We start from the raw sequence: 7888 nt of genomic DNA on the forward strand, positions 1-7888 counted from the left end.
TTTTCGAGGTAGGGTTTCACTCTGGCCCAGGCTGACCTGGAATTCACTATGTAGTCTCAGGGTGGCCTTGAACTCATGGCAATCCTCCTACCTCTGCCTCCCGAGTGCTGGGAATAAAGGCGTGTGCTACCACACCTGGCTTTCTAATTTCTCTTTAATAACATGAATCTCATTGACAGTTATAGGTGTTTTGTGGCTGCTTTGTCTATAGCTGTCAATTGAGTCACCACTCTTTCCTTACCAATCTGTACAAATTTACATTATTTTGCTCTAGTTTTTACTATGACTTTTCAGTATCAACGTGGCTCAAGGCAATGAGTAACAATCATGCTACTGACTGAGTGTTATGCTGTCTTGAGAAATCCTCTGCCAAGTAAATTAGTTCATTTATTTCTTTTTTTAAAAAATATATTATTTATTTACACGCCTTTAATCCCAGCACTCGGGAGGCAGAGGTAGGATTGTCATGAGTTCAAGGCCACCCTGAGATGACAGAGTTAATTCCAGGTCAGCCTGGACCAGAGTGAGACCCTACCTTGAAAAACCAAAAAAAAAAAAAAAAAAAAAAGTTATTTATTTACTTGAGAGAGAAAGAGGGAGGGAGAGAGAGAGAATGGGTGCACCAGGGCCTCTAGCCACTGCAACTGAATTCCAGAAGCATGCACCACCATGTGCATCTGGCTTATGTACGTTCAGGAGAGTTGAACCTGGATCCTTTGGCTTTGCTAAGCCATCTTTCCAGCCCAGTTCATTTCTTTTGAAGTCAGCCTCCCTCAAATTTCCAGGACACAGGCAGACTGTCTGCTAGAATGCACCATGAATGACCTCTAACCTGACTAAGTCCTTATTCCCTTCAGTGCTTACCTTCTCATCAGCATCCTGCCCTTCTAAACTCTCACCAGAATGGAGTTTCAAGCTCTGTTTATAGCACTCTAGCCCACAGCTCTGAACTGTTCCACAGTCTTCCTATAAGCCAGGTCCGAAGGCCTACACACCACCTCCTCAGGGTCGTCACAGCAATCATCTGACTTCTTGGTACTAATTTTCTGTGTCAGTTACTTTTCTCAGTAATATCTGCAACCAAACACCTGACAGAAGCAACCTAAGATTAGGAAGAATTTCTTTTAGGCTCTCATTTTGGGAGGCTATTGTCCATCGTGGTGGGGAAGGCAAGGTGGAGGTTATGGTGGCAGGAGCAGAAAGCTGCTGTGTGTTACGTGATGCTGACCAGCAAGTAGAGGCCTTGGGCCAAAACCAGGGCCAGCCTACAATCCTCAAGGCCCGCCTCCATGTTTCTACATCAGCCAGCAAGGCCCCATGCCCAAAATAGCTTCAAAAGCTGAGTACCAAGTGTCCAAACACACAAGCCTGTGGGGGATAGTTCACATTTAAACCATGATTTTTTAAAAATATATTTGTATTTATTTATTTATTTGAGAGACATACAGAGAGAGAGGAGGAAGAGGAGAAGGGGAGATTAAGAGGCAGATACAGAATGGCACTTAGGGCCTCCAGCCACTGCCAACGAACTCCAGATGTGTGTGCCCCTTGTGCATCTGGTTTACATGGGTCCTGGGGAGTTGAAACTGGGTCCTTTGGCTGTACAGGCAAATGCCTTAATGGCTAAGCCATCTCTCCAGCCCCTAAGCCATGATTTTTTTTTCTTTGCTTTTGTTTTTCCAAGGTAGGGTCTCACTCTACCCCAGGCTGACCTGGAATTCACTATGTAGTCTCAGGGTGGCCTTGAACTCATAGCAATTCTCCTACCTCTGCCTTCTGAGCACTGGGATTAAAGGTGTGCACCACCACGCCTGGCTAAACCATGATTTTTTTTTTTAATATACAAGAATGTGTGTGTGTGAGAGAGAGACAGAGAGAATTAGCATGCCAAGGCTTCTACCCACTGCAATCAAACTCCAGACACATGTACCCCTTTATGCTCATGTGCAATTTGTGTGCTGTTGTCACTGTGCATCTGGCTTACGTGGGATCTGGAGAGTTGAACACAGTTCCTTAGGCTTCACAGGAAAGTGCCTTAACCACTAAGCAATCTCTCCAGCCCAAACCAAGATATTTTTTATACCTTGTAACTGTTAATGAAAACTGAGTATTTGAATATTATAATGCGGTAACTGTGGAGATTAGATTTTTTCCCTTTCCCTGAGTTTCCCTATGTTGTTAATTGTTGAGAGCTATAGCCATCTGTTCATTCAGTGACATTTTCAAACTATTTTTGCAAAGACTGTAATTCATTACCATGTATGGTCAGTAAGCCTCTGTTCAATCACTTCAGCATTTAACAGAGTTCGTCAAATGCCTGCAACCAAATATAAGGAAAAAAATGCTATTCTGGTCTAAACTAAAAAAAGAGCTACAAAACCTATGATGTGCAGTGTATATGTAATCTCACAAATTTATTTTATTTATTTATTTTTGGTTTTTCGAGGTTGGGTTTCACTTTAGCCCAGGCTGACCTGGAATTCACTATGTAGTCTCAGGGTGGCCTCAAATTTACAGCGATCTTCCTTCCTACCTCTGCCTCCCGAGGGCTGGGATTAAAGGTGTGTGCCCTCTCTATGTCTCTCTCCCTTTCCCTCCCTCTCTCTCTCTCTCTTCTTCTCTCTCTCTCCCTCTTTCTCTCTCTGTCACTCTCAGATAAATAACTAAAAACAAAACAAAAAAGGGGCTGGAGAGATGGTTTAGCAGTTAAGCACTTGCTTGTGAAGCCTAAGGACCTCGGTTCGAGGCTCAATTCTCCAGGACCAACGTCAGCCAGATGCACAAGGGGGCGCACGCATCTGGAGTTCCTTTGCAGTGGCTGGATGTCCTGGTGTGCCCATTCTCTCTCTCTCTCTCTCTCTCTCTCTGTCGCTCTCAAATAAATAAATAAAAATAAAAAATAAATAAATAAAGGCATGTGCCACCATGCCCAGGTACAATTTTCTTTTTCAAGTAAACTCTGGCTACATCACTTCAGTTGGTCTTCGTCTCATTATCCTTCTGCCTCAGCTCCTCGAGTTGTTAGACTACAGCTGCCGAGCACTGCTCTGGCTTCCTTACAATTCGTGTTTTCAAGGTAGGGTCTCGCTCTAGCCCAGACTGACTTGGAATTCACTATGTGGTCTCAGGGTGGCCTCGAACTCATGGCGATCCTCCTACCTCTGCCTCCTAAGTGCTGGGATGAAAGGTGTGCGCCACCATGCCTGGCTTCACTTACAATTTTAAGGACACAAATGAAAATTTCAAACTTTAAGACTTTGATAACAAATTGTTGGCCAGGTTTGTGGTGAGGGAAGAAAAGCTAATTGACAGAAGCCCCCAGACACCAATTCTTAGAGGTAGTTATCACTTCATTCATATGTTTATTCGTTTGATAATAATACTTGGTGAGCATCTATAATGTGCCAGGCATTACCAAACTGGATGCAACAATGAACAGAACACACTAAAAACCCTTATCTTTGTGGGGCTAGAGAGATGTCTTAGTGGTTAAGGTGTTTGTCTGCAAAGCCAAAGGACCCAGGTTCAATTCCCCAGAACCCACATTAGCCAGATACACAAGGAGGTGCAGGCATCTGGAGTTTGTTTGCAGTGGCTAGAGGCCCTGGTGCACCCATTCTTTCTCTCTCTCTCCTTCTTTCTCTATCAAATAAATTATTTTTTTAAAAACCTTGTCTTCATAAAGCTCACATTCATTTGGGTAGGTAGGGGCATATGGTAGGAAAAAGCGTTGGCTGAAGAGAAGACAATAAAGGAGAGACACAGAAAAAATTTACTTATTATACAGCTCTGTATGAATCTTCTTTCTTTCAATTGTCTCAGAATATCCTGCCCACTTATTTCAGTGTTTGTCTGAATCTTATCTCCTCTCTGCTTACTTCCCAACCCTGTACATTCTATAAGCATGATTTTAAATTATATGATATATATATATAGAGATATAGATATATAGATATAGATAGATAGATAGATAGATTTACTTTATTTATTTATTTATGAGAGAAAGAATGGGCATGCCAGGGTCTTTAGCCACTGCAAACAAACTCTAGATGCATGCACCACCTTGTGCATCTAGCTTTATATGGGTACTGGGGAATCAAACCCGTGTCCTTTGGCTTTGAAGGCAAGCATCTCAACCATTGAGCCATCTCTCCAGCCCCACATTATATACTTAATTATAGTTTATATTATAATTCCTCTTTAATATTTTATTTTTTTATTTGTTTAAGAGAGAGATACAGAAATAGGCAGGGAGAGAGAGAGAATGGGTACACCAAGGCCTTGAGCCTTTGTAAATGAACTCCAAATGCATGTGCCACCTTATGCATCTGGCTTACGTGGGTCCTGGGGAATAGAGCCTTGAACAAGGGTCCTTAGGCTTCAAAGGCAAGCACTTAACCATTAGGCCATCTCTCTAGCTCAACATTTGCATTTTAACTGTGCAATAACAGTAAATCATCAATATGCAGTCTGCAGCTGGGTGTGGTGGTGCACGCATGCCTTTAATCCCCGCACTCAGGAGGCAGAGGTAGGAGGATTTCTGTGAGTTCGAGGCCACCCTGAGACTACAGAGTGAATTTTAGGTCAACCTGTGCTAGAGAGAGACCCTATCCTAAAAAAAAAAAAAAAAATCCATCCTTTCACTAAGAAAGCTGTGGAACCCTTGGTAGGTGGAGCTTTGCTAGAGGAAGTGTGTCAATGGGAGCTGGCCTTGATGTGTCACAGCCTGACCCTGCTGGCCGCTCTCTCTTTCCACACCTCCCTGCTGATGGGAGATGTGACCAGGCAACACTGGTTTCTGGCTCCTGCCGTGCTTTCCCGCCATCATGGATTCTACCCTCTGCCACTAAAAATAAAATAAAATAAAATTAAGTTAAATTAAATTTTTCCTTCCCTAAAGAATATAAAATAGTGAAAAAATAATGAAAAACCATAAAACAGTCCAACATGCATATTCATTTTTCTTTTTTTTTAAATTTATTTTTAAAATTTTTATTAGCATTTTCCATGATTATAAAAAAATATCCCATGGTAATTCCCTCCCTCCCCCCTCCCCACTTTCCCCTTTGAAATTCCATCCTCCATCATATTACCTCCCCATCACAATCATTGTACTTACATATATACAATATCAACCTATTAAGTACCCATATTCATTTTTCTTTGACTAAATGAAAACAAAGTATTAATAGATGAAGCCATTGACACTTTGAGACTATGTCTAATTATTAGCTACATAAAGAAACCATAGGGCCAGGCCGCAGGGATGGCTTAGCTGTTAAGGCATTTGCTTGCAAAGCCAAAGGACCCAGGTTCAATTCCCCAGGACCCACATTAGCCAGATGCAGAAGGGGGCGCACACGTCTGGAGTTCATTTGCAGTGGCTGGAGGCCCTGGCGCACCCATTCTCTCTCTCTTCCTCTGTCAAATAAATAAATAAAAATAAAAAATATTAAAGAAACCATAGGGCCAAAAATTATTCTTAAGGGTTTTATTGTCTTAAAAAGTTACCCTTCTAAGTAGAATTTATTCCATCCTTTTGAAATAAAATATTCTTCTCCAATGCTATTACTACAAAGCTAGAACACAAAAGCTTTTTTTTTTTTAGCATGACTTTAAAATTGCCTCTTTTATGTATTCTTGTAATTCAGTCATTATAAAGAGGGCTTGTAGAACAGTTAGAATTTTACAAAATGAGAACAAGAAGAAAGGAAGAATAAAAATCCAGCATTACAATACTCAAATTACATGGTGCTGAGCACTGTATAATGAGTGTGCTCTTCAAAGCGTACACACCACCTCTTCACCAACATGAGATCAGAGGGATAGAGGAAGTAACACTAAAGGGCACATTTGGAATAAATAAGTGACATAATTCAAGTCAGTGATTCATTAGGAAACAGTTCCTGATGGCTAAATGAATCATCACTAATTTTAATCAATAAAATTTTCCAGTTCTTACTTTGGAGGTAAGTACAATGCTTTATCTCTACTTTTTTTCTTTCTTTCTTTTTTTGGTTTTTTGAGGTAGAGTCTCACTCTAGCTGAGGCTGACCTGGAATTAACTATGTAGTCTCAGGGTGGCCTCTAACTCATGGTGATCCTCCTACCTCTGCCTCCTGAGTGTTGGGAATAAAGGCGTGCGCCACCACATCCGGCCTTTATCTCTACTTTAAGTCAGTATTTCAATCAATAAAAAGTAACTATTTAAATATATATTAAAAATATAGAAGCATTTTTCAAAATTCATATAGATAGATAGATGGTTCTTTCTCTGTGATGAATTCAAAACTGTATCTGACCAGATCAGCCTGGACTAAAGTGAGACCCTACCTCGAAAAACCAAAAAAAAAACAACAACAACAAAAAAAAAAAACCCCACCTCATTGTACCTGAAATTGAAATAGCTGGGCATGGTGGCTCACACCTTTAATTTTAGCACTTGAGAGGCAGAGGTAGGAGGGCTGCCATGAGTTTGAGGCCACCCTGAGACTATGTGGTGGTTTGATTCAGATGTCCCCTGGAAACTTAGGTGCTCTGAATGCTAGGTTCCCAGCTGATGGAGATTCGGGAATTAATGCCTCCTGGAGGGAGTGTATTGTTGGGGGAGGGCGTATGGGTGTTATAGCCAGTGTCCCCTTGCCAGTGTCTGTCACACTCTCCTGTTGCTGTTGCCCGTCTGATGTTGGCCAGGGGGTGATGTCCACCCTCTGCTCATGCCATTGTTTTCCCTGCCATCGTGGAGCTTCCCATTCAAGCCTGTAAGCCAAAATAAACCTCTTTTTTTTTTTTTTCTGCACAAGCTGCTCTTGGTTGGGTGATTTCTACCAGCAATGTGAACTTGACTGCAACAGACTACATAGTGAATTCCAGGTCAGCCTGGGCTAGAGTGAGACCCTGCCTCAAATGAATGAATGAGTAAATAAATAAGTAAAATTGTACCAGTGATAGCTGGATCCCAAGAGGTGACTGACTGTGCCCAGGACAGAATCTGACAGAATGAACTGTCAAGGGAGAATTTCACTTGAGGACCAATTTCTTTGACCCTCTCCCCCCATTACCATGAATTATGCAGTCAAGTTTCCCGCATTTGGGGAAATTGCAGGGGTCAGCACATCTGGAGTACAATGAATAAGCCTCACCCTGGGAAAACCACCTTCCTGATCATGGTATCTCCACTGCCATGTAAGTATCTGAGGTCCAGTTTCTACCAGTGTATTCCAAATTAAGTAACAGCCATCTTCTAAATTCTTAGTGCCTATCTCCAGGATTGCTGGAGGAGTATACTCTGATAGCCCATGGCTACTAGGAGTTGGAGACTCTGCAACTTCTGAGAGGAAAAAAGTGCTAAAGTGGCCCTATCCTGGTGCTCAAGATGCTGTGCTAACGGGGAACAGAGCGCAATGAAGATAGGGTGTTACTGGCCTGGTTAATGCAATGAATGGATCCAGCACTCATAATGGACTGGAGCACCTATAGCAGTTACTTTCATATTGCTGGGACAAAATAACCAGAAGCAGCTTATACAAGGAAAGTGGTTTATTCCTGGCATACAGTTTCAAGGGGACATTTCATCATGGCAGGAAAAGCAAGGCTGGGGCAGGCAGCTGAGCATCACGTTTTCACACTAGCAGGGAGGAAGTAGCAAGATGGCAAGTGGGCCTTAACACCCAAGACCCACCCCCAGTGCCACACTTCCTCTAGCAAGATTCCACCTCCCAAAGGATCCACAACCTTTCCAAACAGTGCCACCACCTGGGAATTAAGAAGCCAAGTACATGAGGCTATGGGAGATATTTTATCTTCAAACCACCATGGCACCAAAACAATGATGGGGATAAACAGGGAACACCTTAGCTACATAAAATCATTTCTGGTCCTACTGATC

General features: G+C 42.2%; 1 non-coding gene across 1 annotated transcript; it reads right to left on the minus strand.

Annotated features, from left to right (window-relative positions):
* Window positions 1–7025: 7025 nt before the first annotated feature.
* Window positions 7026–7193, minus strand: LOC123459830. Its single transcript, XR_006636567.1, has one exon. It is a non-coding gene; the product is annotated as a U1 spliceosomal RNA (small nuclear RNA).
* Window positions 7194–7888: the final 695 nt, after the last annotated feature.

This window comes from Jaculus jaculus, chromosome 3, assembly GCF_020740685.1.
Source record: "Jaculus jaculus isolate mJacJac1 chromosome 3, mJacJac1.mat.Y.cur, whole genome shotgun sequence".
In the NCBI taxonomy this organism is placed as follows: domain Eukaryota; kingdom Metazoa; phylum Chordata; class Mammalia; order Rodentia; family Dipodidae; genus Jaculus; species Jaculus jaculus.